We start from the raw sequence: 20333 nt of genomic DNA on the forward strand, positions 1-20333 counted from the left end.
TTGCTGAGACTATAGGTGCAAGCCACCACATCTGGCTAATTTGTTTTATTTTCTAGAGACAATCTCACTATGTTGCACAGGCTGGTCTCAAACTCCTGGTATTGCTGTTATAAATACACTCTGTAGTTCACAAAAATCTGTTCAACTGATGGTTCAGATTTCTGTGCTAAACTTATGGATCGTATTTGCTGTGTTTTATGTTTTATAAGGTACTCATTATTTTCACTTTTATCTCGTTTCTTAAAAAAAAACTTTAAAAAGAAGTACTCATTATTGAATATCCATTTATATAGTGTATATTCTGCCACATCAAAAGCTTGCACTATGATTATTAGGCACACAGTCTAGCAGAAAAAAAATATGGAATCATTGAATATATGATGATAAATCATATAGTAAATATACTTTCATAGTATTCTAGGAGAAGAGTAGAATGGTAGATTTGTTCTGACTGACAGATTTAGAAAGACTTCAAATTAAAAGTGTTACTATTTAATCTGAATTGGTGATTAATTTAGATTACAAGATTGACATTTAATCTGGAATCTAGAAATGAATAAGATTTTATGAGTAGACAAGAGAGGGAAAGAGATGCTCTTTCTTGAATGTTTCGGATATCCATGTAAAGATGTATTTACACTCTGTGGAATATGTTTTGCTTCCTTGAACTGTAACTGTTATGGGCCAATTTCCCATTATTCTTATATACCCCTTAGGAGTAAGGCTATGACTTCCTTATCCAGAGCTCAATTAGAATAGCAATGACTTCCAAATCTCTTTTATCCAGAGCTCAATTAGCATAGCATTTGAGAATGTGAATACTATTTAGGTTTTAATACATGGTTGCAAATTCTTTGACACTTTGCAATGGAGAGATAGGGTCAACTTCCCCTCTCTTTCAATCTGGCTGGGTTTTCAACTACTATGAACAATTGAGTATGCTAGAAATGACACTTAGGACTTCCAAAGCTAGTTTACAACAGGCCATGATATTTCTGTTCTGTTTGCTGAACACTTGTTCTTGGACCCTTGAGCTGCCATATAAAAAGCCTGAACAACCAGAGGCCTCTGTGTTAAAGAGGATCCAGTCACCAAGTCCAGGTGAGCCTTGTCCTCCATCTTCTATTCTCAATCTAGGTGCTACAGCCCATCCATCAGCTGAATGTTGCCAAGTAACAGCCATCCCTGGAACATGGAAAAACGAATTCACCTGGCCAGGCTCCATCCAAATTCTGGACCCACAGAACATGAGGTATAATAAAGTGGTTGTTGTTTTCAGCCACTAATTTAGGAGATAATTTATTACATAACAATACAGAGCTGGAAAAAACTGGAACAAATATGTTCATTTTTTTACACATATTAAAATCCTTGACTTTTCACATCCAATTATAATCTTATCCTTCTCATTCCTTCTCTAGATTTGTTGAATGAATGAATATAAGATTGAATTAATAGTACTGTCATGCGCGTCCGTGTGAAGAGGCTTTGTCTGAGCAACATGGCTGTTTATTTCACCTGGGTGCAGGTGGGCTGAGTCCGAAAAAGGAGTCAGTGAAGAGAGATAAGGGTGGGGACGTTTTATAGGATTTGGGTAGGTAAAGGAAAATTACAGTCAAAGGGGGGTTGTTCTCTGGCGGGCAGGAGTGGGGATCACAAGGTGCTCAGTGGGGGAGTTTTTGAGCCAGGATGAGTCAGAAAAAGGAATTTCACAAGATAATATCATCGCTTAAGGCAAGGACTGGCTATTTTCACTTCTTTTGTGGTGGAATGTCATCAGTTAAGGTGAGGCAGGGCATTTGCACTTCTTTTGTGATTCTTCAGTTACTTCAGACCATCTGGGCATATACGTGCAAGTCACAGGGGATGCTATGGCTTGCCTTGGGCTCAGAGGCCTGACAAGCACAAGCTTTTATGTTAAATAAATAAGCAAAATAAATATATTATAATAAATTTTGATAAATACTATGAAGTAATCTAAAAGAGTGTTATGAAACACAAATACTAGAAGAATCTAGCGTACAGGGAAGATTTCACTTCAGAAGTGAAATTTAAGTCAGGCCTGAAAGATGGGAAGGAACAGCCAAGGGAAGGTTGAAAGAGTGAACTTCCCGAGAAGGAGCAGCTATGTGATAAGTCCCTGAAATGGAAAGAGCTTAGAAATTCTAGAATTCCTAGGAAAACGAAACAACACAACCACTACAACTGAAGCAAAATAAGAAAATGAGATAACAACTCAAAGTAAATTTGGAGATATGGCTCAAGAGCCATATTAAACAGAAAAATTCCTTTTAAAGAGTTTATATTTAATTCCAAATTCAAAGGGAAACTACATAGATGTTTTATAGGCATTAGTCATTATTATTTGTGTTTATACAGAAAATATTCATCAAGTCTCATTCTACAAAAATATTATTATATTTATGACAGTAATACAGGCAGATTAACTTTTATTTTAATGTTTATTTCTTTGTGGGAATTAACTTTGAATTTTTACTTGCAAAACCAAAAGCATGTTCTCAGCAGGAAAAATTGTGACATTCTTTTTTTTACAACTTGTCTCCAAATAGTAACTCTCCAAAGAAGTCTCTATAAGCTACAGTGGAATGAGGAGTTAAGTGGAGAAAGGAAAAAGGCTCAAGTAGAATACAGAGTTGAAGTTCTGTCTGTTCCCAGTTTTGAAAAAAGTACATTTCCAACTGTCATAATAAAGACTAAAACAGTATTTCTCATGGCAGTTGTAAGGCTTAAGTGAAATAATCCATATGCTTCATGACATGACGTGTCATATAGTGAAGTTTCAGTGAGTGTTGTTATTGTTATATTGTTATATATGTAAAAATTTGGCTAGGTGACTTTTGTCCTGAAATGATGTTAAGGATGCTTGCAAGTTGGACTTTCACAAGTTGAGTAGTCCTTGTCAGTAGCCCCCATTTATTTAAAGAGGCAAACTCTTCTAAATTTCATGGAATACGCCTGGCAATCACTGAATAGAGCCCTTGTTTTGAAAACAAGCTAATTAACTAATTTTACAAACAAGCCCAAATTATAAGCCATGATAATAAAAAAACTATTCCTTAAAATGGGAAGTTTAAAACATTTCTCTTATAGCTCATAGTACAGTGATATCAGTATCATTTGGGATTGCTTCACACAAACCTGGATATTTAATATAATCAAAAAAGACTAAAGTGGTATGGGCTCTTCTTTCTTCTTTATTTTCTCACTTGATCGTGCCACAGGTATTTGAATTTGGCCACTTTTCTTTCTCACTCTCTTCCCCCATCTGCAAGCAGATGCAGAAGCTCTAACCAAGGATTCCCAGAGAGAAAGTAGAGCCATGAGCTGAAGGGATCCTGGGTCCCCAAATCACCATGTCGGAGCTCTTCAGCCAAAAGCTGACATTGAGCTGCTATGTGAGCAAGAAGGAGACATCTTGCCCAGTAAGACATTTATTGAGCTTTTTAGATTGTGTTTTACCAGTTGGAGTAAAATGATTGATATGATCACATATTCTCCGTCCACTGCAAAAAAATAAACTCTATTCTCTCAAAAAATAAGCGTGTTATTTAAAAAATAAGTCACTGAAAATTACCATCTTTTTCTCTAAAGAAATCCAACTCCTTAGCTGCCTCTTTCTTTCTTTTAACAGTAAGACCATTCTCCCAGTGTCTCAGCCTCAAAATTTTGGTGCTGGTTATCACTAGCTCCATCTTGCCCCTCATCTGTAGTCAGCTACCATCTTCAGTAAAGTCTGAATTCTCAATGATCCTCACATCTAGCCCTTCCAGCTGACTTAGCAGTTTAGACTTTTAGCACCTTTCCATGATCATTATGTCAGAAATCTAACCCCAATTTCCTTGGCTCTCAATCCATACTCAGCATTGTGCCAAGAAATATATTAGTCAGAGTCCAGCCAGGGGAAGAAAACTACACCCATAATATGAACAGGGTATATATAAAATAAAGAATTGTTAACTAATAAATACGATTAAAAAAGGACTCCAATTCAAGTGAAATAGTAAATGCAGAAAGCAGCTACTATATCTAAGGCTAAGGGAGAGGGAACAAGAAGAAACTAAGAACTTACAAGAGGAATTCTCTCTTAACTCAGACTCAGACCTTATGGGAGAAAGTATGACTATCACAGAAACACATGGCCTGCTGATGGTTAAGAAACTTGCTGAAGAAAAAAGTGATCCATAGAAGGGATGGGAAACCTGTGGGGCAGTGTGTCACTCAGCCTTAGGAATGTCCCTTTTGAGGGACTGAGAGACTTGCTGGAGGGCACAAGCCCGACCTGGTCCCTACAACAGGCTTACCAAGTGGTCAAGAAAACAGTCGGAGGATATGGATGGGCTGGTCACTAAGGAAAGTCTATTTCTAATATTTGCTTATGTTCCTGCAGACCTCTGTACTAGCAGGTCTAACACTGAGTCACTGGGCAAAGGAGAAAGGTTGACATGGTCCAGCTATATATAATATTACAAAGCAGGGAAAGAAGAGTGGATTTGGAACTGAGAAAGAATAACATGATAAGTAGCACAGAAAATGAGAGAAGAACAGCAAAGTCCCCATTTTCCATTAGCTCAGAAACAACTCGAACTGAGATTAAAAAGTAAATATTTGTCATAGATTTAGGTAAGTGCTATGATGGAGTATACAAAATGTTCATAGGAGTATAGAGATGGGCACATAATTCAGGTTAAAGAAATAAAAGAATGATTGTGGAAGAGCCAATGCTGAGTTTCAAAGAGTGAGTAGGCATTAGCTAGATGGGAAAGGAATCATGAGGAGAAAGCTTTTCAGATAGAGGAAATAGCAAAGGCAAAGATTAAGACTTGCCCTTGCTACTTGTTGGGATTGCTCATATGTGAATTGCAAGTTACATAAAGTGCAAAATATAACAAACAAACAAACAAAAAAAGATCTGAGTAGGTAAGTATGGACTAGATCACTTATTTGTCCTGGTTTTGAAAATGTTGTTCTAAGAAGTTTGAATTTTATCCTGAAGACATTGGCAAGCAAATGAAGGATTTGAAAAAGGTAGTAGAGGGGAGTCAAGATCAGAATTACCATACTGAAAACCCTTTGGCTGTGTGAATTCAATGCCATTTTAGAAGGATTGATCTCTCTGTTTGATGGTGAAGCCCAAATACTAATACCTTCAACTGGCACATAGTTCAGAATACAAGCTCAGAGACTATTTGTGGAATAAGTGAATAAATGAGAGTTCATTTTAAAGATGGTGAGTTGCTTGAGTTAGAGGTGTTTGAATATTCAGTTGTGGAAGTTTAAGAGCCAGATGAAGGCAAATCTCTAGGTCAAAAGAGCATTCTGCAAAGATATTTAGTGCTGGGAATTGCCAAGATATAGACAGGATTTGAAGCCTTGATCCAGATAAATTTATGTAAAGAGAGTGTAAATGGAATGATATAAAAGGAGGCTTATGAAGAACTTTGGAGACATCAATAGTTAAACAGGAGTAGAGAAAAAGGTGTCAGAAATAAGACTGAAAAATAACCAAAGATTTTTGACAAGAACTTGAGAGAGAGGTAACTTGAAGAAAAAAGAAGAGATTGGGAACTCGATCAAAAAAGAAGTAATGTCAATAGCTTCAAATGCAGCTTAGGAGTCAAGTAAGAGAAAAATGCAATTTGAATATATTTTTACTGGCTTTCTCTTCCTAAGCCTATGATATAACCCACGTGTTTCTCTGTCGAGTTTTATTAAAGTCTAGCTCTAATCATTCAACTCCCTCTTTAAAAACTTTCACCAATTCCCCTCAAATCAATTGCCCTTAAGTCCCTTTCAAGAACAATCAACTAGTGCCTATCCTCGAGACTGGTGTGACCTCTCCATGCTTTGAATCCCCTTGCATTTCACTAGGATTTATTACATTCAGCTTTTTGTATTAATATATGTGCATTTTTCTTATCACATCGATAATCTCTCTCAACTGGGCTGTAAGTTTCTAACAATAGTTGTGTCTCGCTCTTTGTATTTCTGTAGATTTAGTATGATGGTTAAATTTTTTGAATTGTAATGTATTAAGCACTCATATTCTGAACAGTGAGCTGGATTGCTTTTACCAATAATTTTGTTAACATTAAAACATAGTCCAGTTATCAATATTACCATTTTGCCTACTCAGTGAACTTAAAATACGTTTTCAAATAACTACCAAGTGAAAATCTAGAAATTTAAACCAGTCCTGTATCCCTGGCAAGACTGTAAAATACTTTTGTCACACGTACCACCTTGGAGAAGGAAGGAAACATATACATATTTATTTTATTAAGTTGGTTTGAATTGATATCACTCTTGCAAATGGTTTCAAACTATGTGGGGCAAATAGTTTACTTCATTTTATTGCATATTTTTAAATTATATAATTTGGAAAACAATATAGAAAGCAAAGGTAAGGGATACAGTGAGGGAGGGATAATAAGTTGTAGATGACAGAATTAGGATTTGCAATGATACTGACAGATTGAAATGATGTGTTAAAGTAAATGAGATGACATTCGACAGGAAGAATTCTGGAGGATGCATTATTATGGGGGTGGCAAAGAGGTGAAAGAGCAGGTAGGATGGTTTTAAACAGTTCAGGAGAAAAGGAGTGAGGGCTCAAACTCCGTTAATGGAAATGGATGTGAGTGACACAGAGCATTTAGAATCTACATAAACCTTGACAAGTGAATAATGCAAGGATGAGGCAGAAAGAATCAAACAGGGCTTTAAATATTTGAGCCTGTATAACCCAGAAAGGTGAAGACATTGACAGAGACAAAAAAGTGAAGAAACTGGCAGAGAGTTCAGGAGGATCTGGTTTGGGAGTCAAGTAGAAAGAAAGCATAGTTACTTCAAATTTGGGTATGCATGTTATTCAAGTGAAGATAATGCCATCTTCTTTTTGAAAATTGGGAAACTGTTGATTCATTTCCACTCTTTATTTTAGGCAAGGTATTCAATCATTCATGATTTTTAGAGCTACATAGTATTGAACAAGTACTTTGTGCCAAAAACAAAGCAGGGTGCTTTGTATGTGTTTTCTTAGTTAATTGTCATAACCTGTCCTGAAAGTCCATTTATAGCTGAGAAAACTGAAACTGACAAATAGAAAAGACAACTTAAGATATCCAAAGACATTTGAAGACGTCCAAAGACATTTGTGGAAATCGCTAAAACTCAAATTAGATTCATTACCTAATTGCTCTACTTTTTTTTGACATTTCTACCTAATATGAAGGGTTACTTATGCCCTGTTTTCAGCTCACTGGACTTGATGTGTGAATTTGTCTCCCATTTTGTCCTCATTTTGACATTTACTCATATGCTAGATGTACCTTTTTCTGGCCTCCTTGTTTAGGAGGAGCTCTGGCATATGGAACCAAAATTCTGAGTCTGACCTATCTGGTTGAGTTCAACTGGCCCTACCCTACCCCTGTGTAAGAAGGATCTTGGATCTCATTGCACAGAAGTGTCTTCTTGAAACTCTCCCACTCACTCTGAGCTTTCTAGAATTGTTTGAACTATTTCTTGAAGGTTGTGTGGGAGTTAACTGAGTGAAGAAGATAAGAAAGGTATTCCAGACTGGAGAAACAGCATGTGCAAAGCACCATGCACGAAAGGCACAATAGCTACATGTAACTGTCTTGATGATGTTTGTTATGCTCTTCTCAATATCAAGAGTCTTTACATTGGAGGTTAAAAATAAAGAATAACAGATGGGTAGTTGTGGATTTCACCTCCATCTTCCCAAACCGAGTGATTCTGTCTTTTGGCTCATTTTTGTATACCAAGGACAGCTAAAGCTGACTTTCTTGTTTTCAATATTATCTATAAAACTTTATCTCTCCTTTGACATTCATTTCTTAGTGTTAGTCTTAGAGGTCTATGAAATTCTCTTTTATTTATAAAGATGAGCTCTTCAAAAAATCCATATAATTTCTTTAGATATTCCTTCTTTATTCCCTTAGATATTTATTCTTTATTTATACATAGGTTTAATTTTTGTTTTGTTTATCCTTTTTTCTCTTAAAAATATTTTTGGGGGTGGAAAGGCAAAGGAGGAGGTTCTAGACATCACATCATGCCTATACTTTGCCTACTTTTTAAATAAATGCTCTAAAAACCTACATGTCTGTTTGAGAATCTCCAATAGACAATTTTTATACTTTTATGAACTCATAGGTAACATGGCAGAAACTGCTGCTTGTGTCTCCCCAGTATTTAATATTTTTCTTTATTTTCTGAGTGAAAAAGTCCACAAATTTTACCAGAACACATAATAAAGACCATATTTTCAGCCTCTTGTAGCAAAGCATGTTCTTGGGCCTAAATTTTGACAAATTTAATGGAAATAGAGATTATGTATATGCAGAAAGTGTCCTTAAAGGAAGGTGACATAAGCTTCTTTAATGAGGATGAAATGATTGGAGCTTTAGCAGTCATCTTGGACTAGGGTGAAGATGAACACATCAGAAACGCAGTAGTAATAAAGAAGATAAAGTAATAGCCAGCAGTATATTTAGTACTTACTATGTAGCAAGAATGATTCTTCACACTTTATATGTATTAATTTATACATGCTTCTCAACAATCATATAAACTAGGGATCTCAATTTCTTCATCCTAAGTAGTACTTAAGAGCAGGAATCATGCAGATGCATTGCCTGGGCCAGCATTTTGATCCTGCATTATACAATTGGTACCTTATTTAGCAAGTAAGGAGTTAAGAATAGAGTCTGAAAATGAGAAGCACTCATTAAACATTAGCTACTATTACTTTTGAGTAGTTATTACAAATTACTATCCACAGTTCCAATTAACAATTTTCATTAAAGTAATTTATAGTTAGTGATTATAAATCTATTTACAGATGTAGAAATTGAGGCAGAGGGAGATGAAGTGACTTGCCAAAGATTAAATAACTAGGAGGTGGTGAAGTTGGGCTATCTGTGCTCTTAACCTGTTCTATTCTGAATGAAAAGCTGAAACGAGCCTGGGACCTGCACTTGGGATCTCGCTACACGAATCCTGGTGAGCTGACCTCTGTACCTTTTAGCAAAGAATGAAATCTTATGCACTAAACTAGTTAATTTGAGTGTTCTGTTGCATGCAGCTAAACTTAATTCTAACTATAAGATGTCTTAATTTCCCCCAAGATTGCTGTCACTGCTAGATCATTAAGCAATTCTTCCTTATGTTTCAAAGTGAAGTTCAGAGTAACAATTCTTGTTACCCTTTCTATATTTTGTGAGATAAAATTATGAGCAACACTAGTGAAGGATCTCCCAGGAAGTTTGGTTGATTTTTAACAGAGTTGATGTCCCCACGGCTATGTGGATAGATCCAGGCCCCACAGCTGTATCAGCATCTTTCCTAGCCCATTTTATCAGCTGTATTAGGAAATAATCATTCACATTCCCTACAGGCTCAGACATTTAATAGTACACTTCTCTCAGGGCGGCACCAGAGTTCTCTCACTTTTTATTTTCAACCAGTTTTAAGAACATTTTTATCTTTTTTATCATAGGTGCCTGACTAGTTTATGTCCAGGGCTTCTTGTTGCTAAACTCATGCCTTAAAATTCAGTGTGTTTTGAGAAATCATGGACCTCTTCATTTAACATAAAGTGTTAGTTCTTCACCAATTCTGCTGGGATTATTTCATAAAAATATGATTGGATTTGAATCTTGCTTTTCAATTTTAGGTGTCAGGTCCTGTTGAAAAATGTTTAGTATAAAATAGCATAAGTAAAAAATAGAGTAAAATAATGAAGAAATTATTAAAATTTAAACTAATAAATTTAGAGGTATAGTGAAATCTATTACTTTGTATTTGTTCCATCTGATGATGCTATTAGATAATGATCTTTAGCTGTTGCATAGAGATTCATCTATAGCTGTTATAATTTTAGGCAGTTTAAATGATCTAAGCTAGGTATAGAAATTCACATTAGCACATTTTAATAATTTGCTTAATTTTATTTTTATAACTCTTCTCAGAAATGTGAAGCTGGAAAATTCATTATCAGCACTTGAACATGAGGTAAAAATGAAAAAGTACTACTTGGTGTACATTTTATTTCAGAATAACCAAATAGAGTATCTTTTGAAAGCTCATCTGTTTTTTGTTACTGCTTCTTAGGCAGATAACCACAAGTATGATTTCATTTAAAGTAGAATCTTCTCAGATATACTCTGAGGTATAGCACCAACACACTAAAGTAAATACCACAAAACATCCTTTGCCTTTGAAACATAACTGCTGTCATAATGACCATGTGCTGGATGTAGGTTTCGAACACCCAGTGACCTCTGACATTTATGACAAATTATGTACCAAAGTGCTAGCGATGCCTTGTTAAAATGAAGCCAGAGGCTCTCAAGATCTCAACCCCTCTTGTCTTTAAAAGCATGGGTTAAATGGCAGCAAGAGGCAGATTGGACAGAAAACAGACATGGCAAAAGCTAAAAGGAAATAAAATCCTCATCCTCTAGCCTTTGACTTTTGCAGCTAGCTGCACTGCAATGTGCTTTCAACCATTAAACTACCTTAACCTTCGGAAGAACCAAGCCAGTTAAAATTGACTGAAAATTTGCACATCGCCACACAAGATTTGATTGATTCTTATTTGGAAATTGCATGGAGGACAGTCACTTATTGTAATATTTTTAACGAATAAAATGTTTCTCAGTCACCTTTGGTGCACAATGAAATTGATGTCATATAAAAAGCAACGTGAAGAACACTTTTCAAAGTCAGAAAGTTAGTCTTGCTGTGAAACACAGTAGCACCAGTTGAATTTAGTCAGAGCAGGCTAAAGTGTAAATGTTTTTTATAAAATACATTAAAAATGTATGTTTTGGACCATAATTCCAAAGATATACACACTAATTGTATACACATGAGATAAACCAAAGTTTGTATTTAGCATAAAAAATCTGTATTTTTTGTAAAGGTAATTATTTTATTGTTATCTAGTCAGAAAAAAATGATGTAAGGTGAGTAGGGAAAGGATGGATTCTACTCTCTTCCCACTAAAAAAAAAAATTACTTGTAGGAAAAGTAGGGGTTCTAAGAATAGAACATATTGCCTTTTTTTTTTTTTTTTGACTTATTCATGTAAAACAGACTGTATGACCCTTGGCATCGAAAATTAGAATCTGAGCAAGAAACCCATGGAAAACGAAGGCATTTATTTATGCAATGCAAAAACCTACATCATACCTCCAGGCTTGTCTAAACAGTAGTTTACCTATTTTTTTTAATGAGAAAACTTTTGTAACTTTGTTTTGTTGGAGATATCATTGATAGCTTTGAGAACTGCTTTAAATAAAATGCTAGCTTGTTCAAAGGAGAATTCATTAACAAGAAAAATCAACTTATAATTAAGTTTAATACTGTGTATAGGGAGGAAAAGTCAAACCTCAGTCGACAGGTTTGACTCTTCAAATTGGATTAAATGATAAATAAAAGGAATACTAGAATTACCCCCACAATCATGATTCTTTTGGGTGTGTATTATAAGCTGTATTTTTCTTATCTTTTGTCTGGACTACTTTTAGATGGCATGGGCCACACATTTAGATAAGTTTTCACTATTCTCTCTCAATATAATTTTATAAGGCGTGGGTGCCTATATAAAACATGCACATAAATATATAAATATGTCTGTATATATGTAGACATATTTTATAATTATAACTTCATAGCGTTTTATTTGGATGTTCTAATTGGCATTTCAGAGACAAAATGTGATCTTAGGCAGCTTGTCTGCAATATATTTCCACTTCCTTTCTGCCTTTACATTTCAGCAAATTGTCTTTCTCTCATCCAATGCCTTTGTCTACTTGGTCCCTACAAAGACCACTGCCTCCTTTTGCCCCTTTCCCACTACTTATCATCTAAATTGGCATCTGTGATGCAGTCCCCAGGACACATTTTCGGTTTGGATCACACCAATGAGTACAATGGGCCCTTAGAGACTTTTCATGGAATTGTTTGATAGGACTTTTAGAGATCATATAAAACAGTGATTTTCCACATATAAGTTTTTTAAATTAATGGAACCCCTTTTACTTTTCCAAAGATATCTGTGGTTGAAATATAAGTGAGAGTATTAAAGCTCTGATCATTCATCTTAACTTCCTTCTCCATGAAGATCTTTCCAGCTAATGTGGCTTACAAAGAAATCTATGAAAAGAGTTTGAAAAGCCCTGATATAATCCAACTGTACAGACATAAGACTAAATTTACAAGGAGTGAAGGGACTTTGGCTTCTTGTCTGAAATTTTGCCCCTTACTCAACCTCATTATACTTTAACACCCCTTTCCTGGGACTCCTGCTCTGTCATGATCTCACCGCCTCCTCTTAGATAAAGTCATTGAATACTAGTATGTTGTCATATACTTTTTCTCAGAGTTTTTAAAGAATACTTTGCTGAAATGATGCCATCAGGAAGGAGACATTTTTACCTCTGTCACCTATCAACGTGAGACCATAGCAGGTACCAATTAAATGTTAACATAAGTCGTTATTTTCTTTAGAATTGACAAGAATTACTATACAGCCTGAGACTGGCAGAAATAGAACTAAAGTGAGCAGATTTCTAATCTTTATTGTAACAATTTATTATGTGATTTTACTTGAGACACCTTTCCAATAAGACTTGTGAATCAAAATCTTTATGTCAGTACCCAACTCAATAAGGTTGAATGAGAATTTCAAATGTGAAATAAAATAAAATAAAACAGATTTACTTATGCTGAAGAAGTTACATTGTACTTGCTTTGTGGTTAAATTTGTCTGTTAATACTTGTGACTGTCAAAACTATATTTTCCCCTGGGGATTTTGTTTTCCTGCATTAGTATTTTCCAATCTTAGTCTTGGCTGGTAGATGAGAATATTTGCCCTACCCTCCTCATCTGCTATAATTGTTGTTTCTTATTCTGTAACAAATGTGCCTCTACCATCCATTCCTAAGACTTTATACCTCTACTGTCTACCCATTGGCTCAATACTATGGAGAAGAAATTGTGGTACCCTAGGACTGTCTGAAACAGAATGGGTTATTTTTAAAATATAAAAATTCCTTCTTGTTGGTGGGTTCAAATAGAAGGTGGCTATCCACTATCTGGACAGGAATTTATTCTTCGAGTCAAGAGGCGAGCACATGTTTCCACTATTAAATGTACCAATATATTCGTATCTATATCCAAAAGCTCTGCCTTTCTCTATTTCTAAGATAAAACTCTGCACTTGCACCCTCATCACATCTCTTATCTATTCAAAGATATCACTCCAGCAGTTCTCCCTCTATCTCCTGCATCTTTACTGTTCCCTTAAACTGTGCAAATGCAATGTAACATCCTCCACCTTTAACACAAATCCTTCCTTTGAACTGTCTTCACTGCCTATCTCTGTCTACTTACCATGCCATTTCTTTCCTCTGCCTTGCAGCAAAACTCCTAGAAATAGATCCTAGAGGCATCTCAATTTCCTCTCTTTTCTTTCCATTATTTTTTTCTTGAATCAACTCCAGTCAGTCTTTTTGTTATTCTGAAACTGCTTACAGCAAAATCTCCTGGATCGTTTATGGGCTGAGCCAGTCTCAGAATTATCTTGCCAAAGAATAGGAGACTGAGGCCTTTGTAATCCCCGTATCCCATCTTCTCTTTACCAAGAATTACCTCTGTGGTCTTTGATTCCATACACCACCACAAGAGCTGAGTGAGCTTTTCCACTTTGTAAGAAGTCTGGAGGCAGTAAAGCAGAAAAACTTGGAAGGCTGTTAGCATGTACTGAAACTGTCCACCACAGCTCAGCTGAGCCTAAAAATTGGTCAAGGAGATATGATAGGACACAAAAAGTATCTGCTTAGACCCTTTTTCTGTTTGCTCTTTTTCTCTTTTCATCAAACTTCCTTATCTCCTAACCTTTAAATTAGTGTGTGCCAAGAGTGAATCTTTAGACCTTTTCTCTTTTCTAATTGTATTCACTATTTATGTTACCTTACTCAGCCCAGTGACTTCAAAATCATGTTTATGATGTTAAATTCCAATTTTACATTTACATTTTTTTCTGAACTCTAGATCCATATGGAAGGTACCCACTCAAAATCTCTACTGGAGATTAGCTCAAAACCAAACTATTGACATAAATTTACCTTATAACTCAGAAATTTTCCTCCAAGGAATCTACCCAGGTGAAGTAAATACATACATCTATATGCAGACTTGTACATGAATGTTCAATGTTGCATTATTTCTAATAGCTGCAAACTGGAAACAATCCAATTAGTGATCTATCCATACAATGGAATACAATTCTGCAATAAAAAGGTACGAAGAGTTGATATATGCTATAACATAGGTGAACCTCAAAACATAATACTTAGTAGAAGAAACTAGGCACAAAAGACAATATATTGTAGATTCCATTTACATGGAATGTTCAGGAAAGACAAATATATAGAGACAGAAAGTAATTTTGTGGTTGCCAAGGGACTGAGGTGGATATACGGAATCACTGCAAATAGGCTAAAAGAATTTTTTCGGCGGGAGTGAAAATATTCTGCAATTAGATTGTATTTGTGGTTGCACGACTCTAAATTTACTAAAAATCATGAAATGCTATTGTTCAAATGGATGAAATTTATGGTAGGGAAAATACACATCAATCAAAATTTTTAACTCAAGATCTTATGCCTCAATTTTTTTCCTCCTCTAATCTCCATTTCTGGAAATGTCAGCTCTGTTTTCCTAGTTACTTAGGCAATAAATCTGGAAATATTTTTTGACTCTTTTCTTTCTTTTTCATCACAAATCTAATCTGTCACCTCTACTACTGGTAACTTCCTCACTACTTTCTACTGCTACCTTTTCTTCTCCACTACCGCTCTGGCAAGCTACCATCATCTCTTGCCTTGACTGTAACAATAGCCCTCTCGCCAGTCTTCATGTGATTATCCTTACCACTTTATTATTTATTTGCCATACAAGCAATTATTCTACTTCTTCATTCAAAATACTTCAGCACAATTCCTTGTCAGAGTAAAATGCAAAGATGTCACCACGTTAAAGTTTCCAGATAAAATACAGGATACCTTGTTAAATATGAATTTCGAGTGAACAACAAATACTTTTTTAATGCCTGTGTGTGATACAATATGAGGGACATAGATATATTGAAAATATTAGCTGTTTATCTAAAATTCAAATTTAACTGGACACTCTGTGCCCTTATGTCCTAAATCTAGCAAACCTATATCTTGGTCAAAAGGGTACTCCATGATCTAGTCTTCCATTGTCACTCTGGTCTCATTTTCCTCCTCATGCCCTTTAATCAAGCTAACATGGCCTTTTCGTTGGTTTTCAGACAGGTGAAGTATATTCTTACTGTAGGACCTTTACACTTGGTCTTCCCTGTACCTGCAAAACTCTTTCCCCAAGTATCAAGTGTAGTTTGTTCTCCCATTTCATTTAGTTTTAGGCTCAAATGTCAGCTATTCATGGAGGTCTTTCCTGATCAACCAATAGAAAATAGCTCCTGCAGTCTGCAATTGTCAATGCTCTCATTAAGCGTTGTTGATCTTCTTAGTGTTTATTACAAATTAATATATAATTTTTTTGTATAAATATGGCAGTAAAGGCAGAAAAATTATTTCTTTTTCACTCCTGCATAAGAAAGGACTAGAGTAGTACTTGGTAGATAATAAGCAATCAATAAATTTAATCATCTATCCATCCTCCCACCCACCTATGCGTCTGTCCATCCATTCATTTGTTCATTGATCCATTCAACATTTTTCCTTTTCTAGGTTCTAGGTTTCAAATCACATGCAGTGATACTGTCAATGTATTAAGTCATGTATTTTTGGAAGGCAAGTGTGAAAAGAAAAGTACGGGTTTGGTGAAGCTAACAGAGACAAATTGGCAGACAGAAATAGATGTGTGTCTGTAGACTAATAATGGAATGAGTTGGATAGGAACATGGTTGCATCACTTGTGGTGTTTCCCTGAGTGACAAGCCCACCCACTCAACTGGAGTTCAGGGAAGAGGTCAAGTCAAGAGACAGTATTTGGGACTCATCTGCCTAGGGGTGCTAGTTAAAACTGGCATATGCTGAGCTCCTGTCAGCAGCTGCTCCTACACACTCAGGAACTCTCCATTAACGTTTAAACTGACTGTCAAGTCCATAATTTTGTCCTTTCTCCTCCATCAATTACCCTCTTCCTTCTACATTGTAAGTCTTCTCTAACCACTGAACATTTACCATTGTCTACATAGTTCTCCAGTATGTCCATTTTTAAAAGGATTTCACTTTACTATGCAGTCTTGCTCCATCTTATTTCTCTTTTCCTTGATTCCTTTACTTCCTAAGCATATTATATCACCTCAACAATTGTATTGAATTTGAATTCCCCAAGGTCACCAATCACAAATCCATTTATATTTTATCAATATTCATTTCTCTAGACTTCACAGTAGAATCTGAGACCGTTGGCCACTACCATTTTCTTTGCATTTTTCATGCTTTGTTTTTTTTCCAATGTTACTTAACAATGTTTCATTTTTCTTCCTATTGCCTGTATAGTCTTAGATTTTCTCTAAATAACTTGACTTTTTCCTCTATGTTTTTATCATTTGATGTGAATACTTGCCCAAGTTCTGTTATTAACTCCCTGTAAATCTTTCTATAGTCTCTTGTCTTTAAAAACGTCATATAGCCTCATGACTTTGAATTTATACACTAGATATAAGCCTCCCTAGCCTACATCACCTGTTTAGTTTTCTTATTCCTCCAGCTCTGATAATACATCACCATCTGCTTATTATGTGTATTTATTTAAATGTACTGCAGATATTTAAATTTCATCATGTTTAAAATATAACTTAAAAAATGATGTCTTCTCAAACAGCTTTTTATGTCACTTAGCAAAGCTCTGACTTACCCTTCTTTCCAAAAACTGTTTTTAAATATTTGATAATTAGACAAGTATTGTTTTAGATACAGAGAAAGCTGAAAGGTTTTATTTATTTATAAACAAAATGTATTTTAAAGAACATACATAAAAATATACCAAGGTATTTGCCTTTATTATTAGTCAGCTTATTCTTACCAGTTTGAAGCTTAAAGTAGCAGTGATACTTCAGAAATCAGGATGGTAAAACTGTAGATATATATGTATATATAAAATATGTATATACATTTGCATCCATACTCACATTTCTTTCTTGGTTCCTTTAAGCTGTACTAAACATCATATTACCTTCATATATACTAGAATGCCCATCAAATCACACTCTAAACCTATGTCCCATGCTCTCTTATTCTGTCCAATTCCAAGGACAGCAATTGAGCAGCCAGGTTTGTTAGGGGAACTCTCGTTGTTGTATCTGGTGAAAACCAATCTCCCTCATTTCTGGCAATTCCCCTCTGTGTCTCAATATCTAATAACCTCTCCATAGGTAGTGGGATTTCCATGCAATAGAAGTTTGCTACAGTTGTCCATATGTTTCTTTTAAAATGTTTAGCATTTGTATTTGTTTTAAAATTTTCAGATTTCAGAGAACATAAACATGTTGAAAAAATTATTTATAGAACTTTATAAGGAAAGATAGAGTTAAGTATGGGATGAGCAAAATTAATTTTTAATCAATAGATATGTTTTAATTCTTAACTATCTAAAATGCAAGTTAGAAATAAATGCATGTTCATTGGATTTATAGTCTGCAGTACGAGAAGAAACCCTGGAATTTTGAAGAGAGATGATGAAAAGGTGAGAAGGGAGTTCCATTTTTTTTTTAAAGGGCAAAATTAAACAGAAGACATGGAGAATAAAGGGAAGAGGGAAAAGAACAAATTAGGAAAGAGGAGAATTATCAGAGAAATTCATAAATCAACAGATTCATAAGGTGTGACAGTCTCATTGTAGGGCTGTGTTATTACGAAAGCAATAAAGTTTTGAATTACAATAAAATAGAAAAAATTGCATAGAAAGAAAAGCATAATGACCAAATACTCAAAAATACTTTAGTGATATAGATAATTCATTTTATTTATGTGAGGATGAATAAAATAATTTCAAAAAATTGACATGACACAGAATAGTTCTATAGCTGCCTAGATCCTTAGGTGAAGATTTTTATGTGTGCACAAACAGCACATGCAAAGTTAGATAGAAAACCATCAAGAATAACAGCTAGTGATTTATAGTAGAGTTAGTAGAGGTTAGGTGTTTAATGTTACTTAGGCATAATTTGACAATTTGATGGAGGTTTCAAAAGAGAGAAACTATGTGTATATGAATACATATTTACCTGTTAGATACTGATATAGTTTAGCTGTGTCCCCAACCAAATCTCATCTTGAATTGTAGTTCCCATAATGTCCACATGTCATGAGAGGGACCTGGTGGGAGGTAATTAAATCATGGGGATGGTTGCCTCCATGCTATTCTTGTGATAGTGAATGAGTTCTCACGAGATCTGATGATTTCGTTGGGGGTTTTTTCCCCCTTTGCTCTGCAGTTCTCCTTGCTGCCGCCCTGTGATGAAGGACACGTTTGCTTCCCCTTTCACCGTGATTGTAAGTTTCCTGAGGCCTTCCCAGCCATGCTGAACTGTGAGTTAATTAAACCTCTTTCCTTTATAAATTACTCAGTCTCAGGTATGTCTTTATTAGCAGCCTGAGAACAGACTAATACACATATGCATATATTATATAGGTCTAAAACATATGCATATATAATATATGCTTATATGTTATATAGTTATATCACTATATATCATTTTACATTGTTGGAGAATGGTTATATACTAGAAAATAGCCTACATAATTGGTATCTTGTTAATGCTTATACAGTTTATGAAATGTGTTTATTATGATTTTCACTTTAACAATGAGGAAAATAAAATTAAGAGATATTAAACAACTTCTAGATTGCATAGTACATGTTAAAAAAAAGGTCTCAATGAGTCATAAACATCATGTTCTTTGTATTATAACATATTGCCTCCCTATAGATATAAATGGAAATGAGGATATAATTTGCATGGATTAAGTGTCTGTATATTTCAAAATGTAGCCTGCAATTATACTTCAAAACACACTGTAAAAGACTGGTTTATTTGAGCTAAAATTTGTGAATCTAGGATTCCACAGTTAAAATGCAAATATTGTTAAACCGCTAACATGTGGTTATCTTTGACTATCAAATTTCCTAGCCCACAGTAATCTACCAGATCAATATCTAACAGTGGCAATAAAGAGGGATAGTTATATGGAAAACTCTGGAGTACTGGCCCTACCTGGAAGAGGAAGCTCAGAAAAGACTATTTGCAGGAAGGGCTGTGTGAATATGGAGAGGGCTGGGAGGTGGTGTGGGGTGAAAATAAGGAGGAAACATTGAGCTCCTTAGCTAAGAGAACAGACCTCAAAATGAAAAAGAAAATGTGAGAGGACCAAAACAACATTTTAAAAATTTCTTTAAGTGCTTTATATTTTATATTTTATTTTAAGACATGAAGCCAAAATTCAAGTTTGTATAACCACCATACTTTATTGATTTGAACATGCATATGTTTTCACATTTTAAACTCTTCGAAATCAGGAGTTTATATTACATTTTAGCATTATATCATAGCTAAATTGGCAGCGTTTTTTATTTCTTAATGGTGGTGCATTTTATAATTAATGGCACCTTAGATTTGATGAAGGATAGTAATAAGGTTCATCAGAGGATTAGAAGAAAATGTGTGTGAGTCTAAGGTCTTCCAATGATACCCAGCATTACTTCTGGTATAAATGCTATTCTGATCTAAATTTTCTTAGTCTTTAATTACAAGACTAACATCTTTTCTAAGTATGACAGTCAAGTTCCTTGTCTGCACCATTTTCCTATGAAGATGGTATGATAGTATTTGAGAAAATAGTAAAAACTTCCCATTTATATAAACAGTATATATAAAATCTGTGAAGTCCTCATGGCATTTAAAATAGAATATTAAAAATCTCACAGGATTCAAGGCACTTTTAAACAGTTTTGAAAATTTTGCAAGATGTTTGATTTTTGTAACCTTCTGTAGTCAAAGGAAATATTTTTATTTAAGTAGCTGGTTTGACATGTAAAGGTTCTGTTCAATCTAAAAGAAAGTCTTTAATAAATTGATTGCTGTTAAGCTTCTAAAGAAAAGGTTTGAAATGTATATTTCTAACTGGATTCTCAGTTTTTATTTTGTTTTTTAATAAGGCATAGTTTCCTATGCAGTAACATATGGTTTTAATATTTGAGCATTCTCAGCCATTTTCCCCATATG

General features: G+C 34.8%; 1 long non-coding RNA gene across 1 annotated transcript in view; it reads left to right on the forward strand.

Moving 5' to 3' along the window:
• LOC126956413 (uncharacterized) overlaps nt 1-17794 on the forward strand; it is a 33473-nt gene extending 15679 nt beyond the window's left edge. Inside the window, exons 2-3 of the long non-coding RNA XR_007726324.1 lie at nt 12432-12518; nt 17745-17794. This is a non-coding gene — a long non-coding RNA (uncharacterized LOC126956413). The remainder of the gene's footprint in view (nt 1-12431; nt 12519-17744) is intronic.
• Nucleotides 17795-20333: the final 2539 nt, after the last annotated feature.

This window comes from Macaca thibetana, chromosome 6 (assembly GCF_024542745.1).
Source record: "Macaca thibetana thibetana isolate TM-01 chromosome 6, ASM2454274v1, whole genome shotgun sequence".
NCBI classification, from domain to species: domain Eukaryota; kingdom Metazoa; phylum Chordata; class Mammalia; order Primates; family Cercopithecidae; genus Macaca; species Macaca thibetana.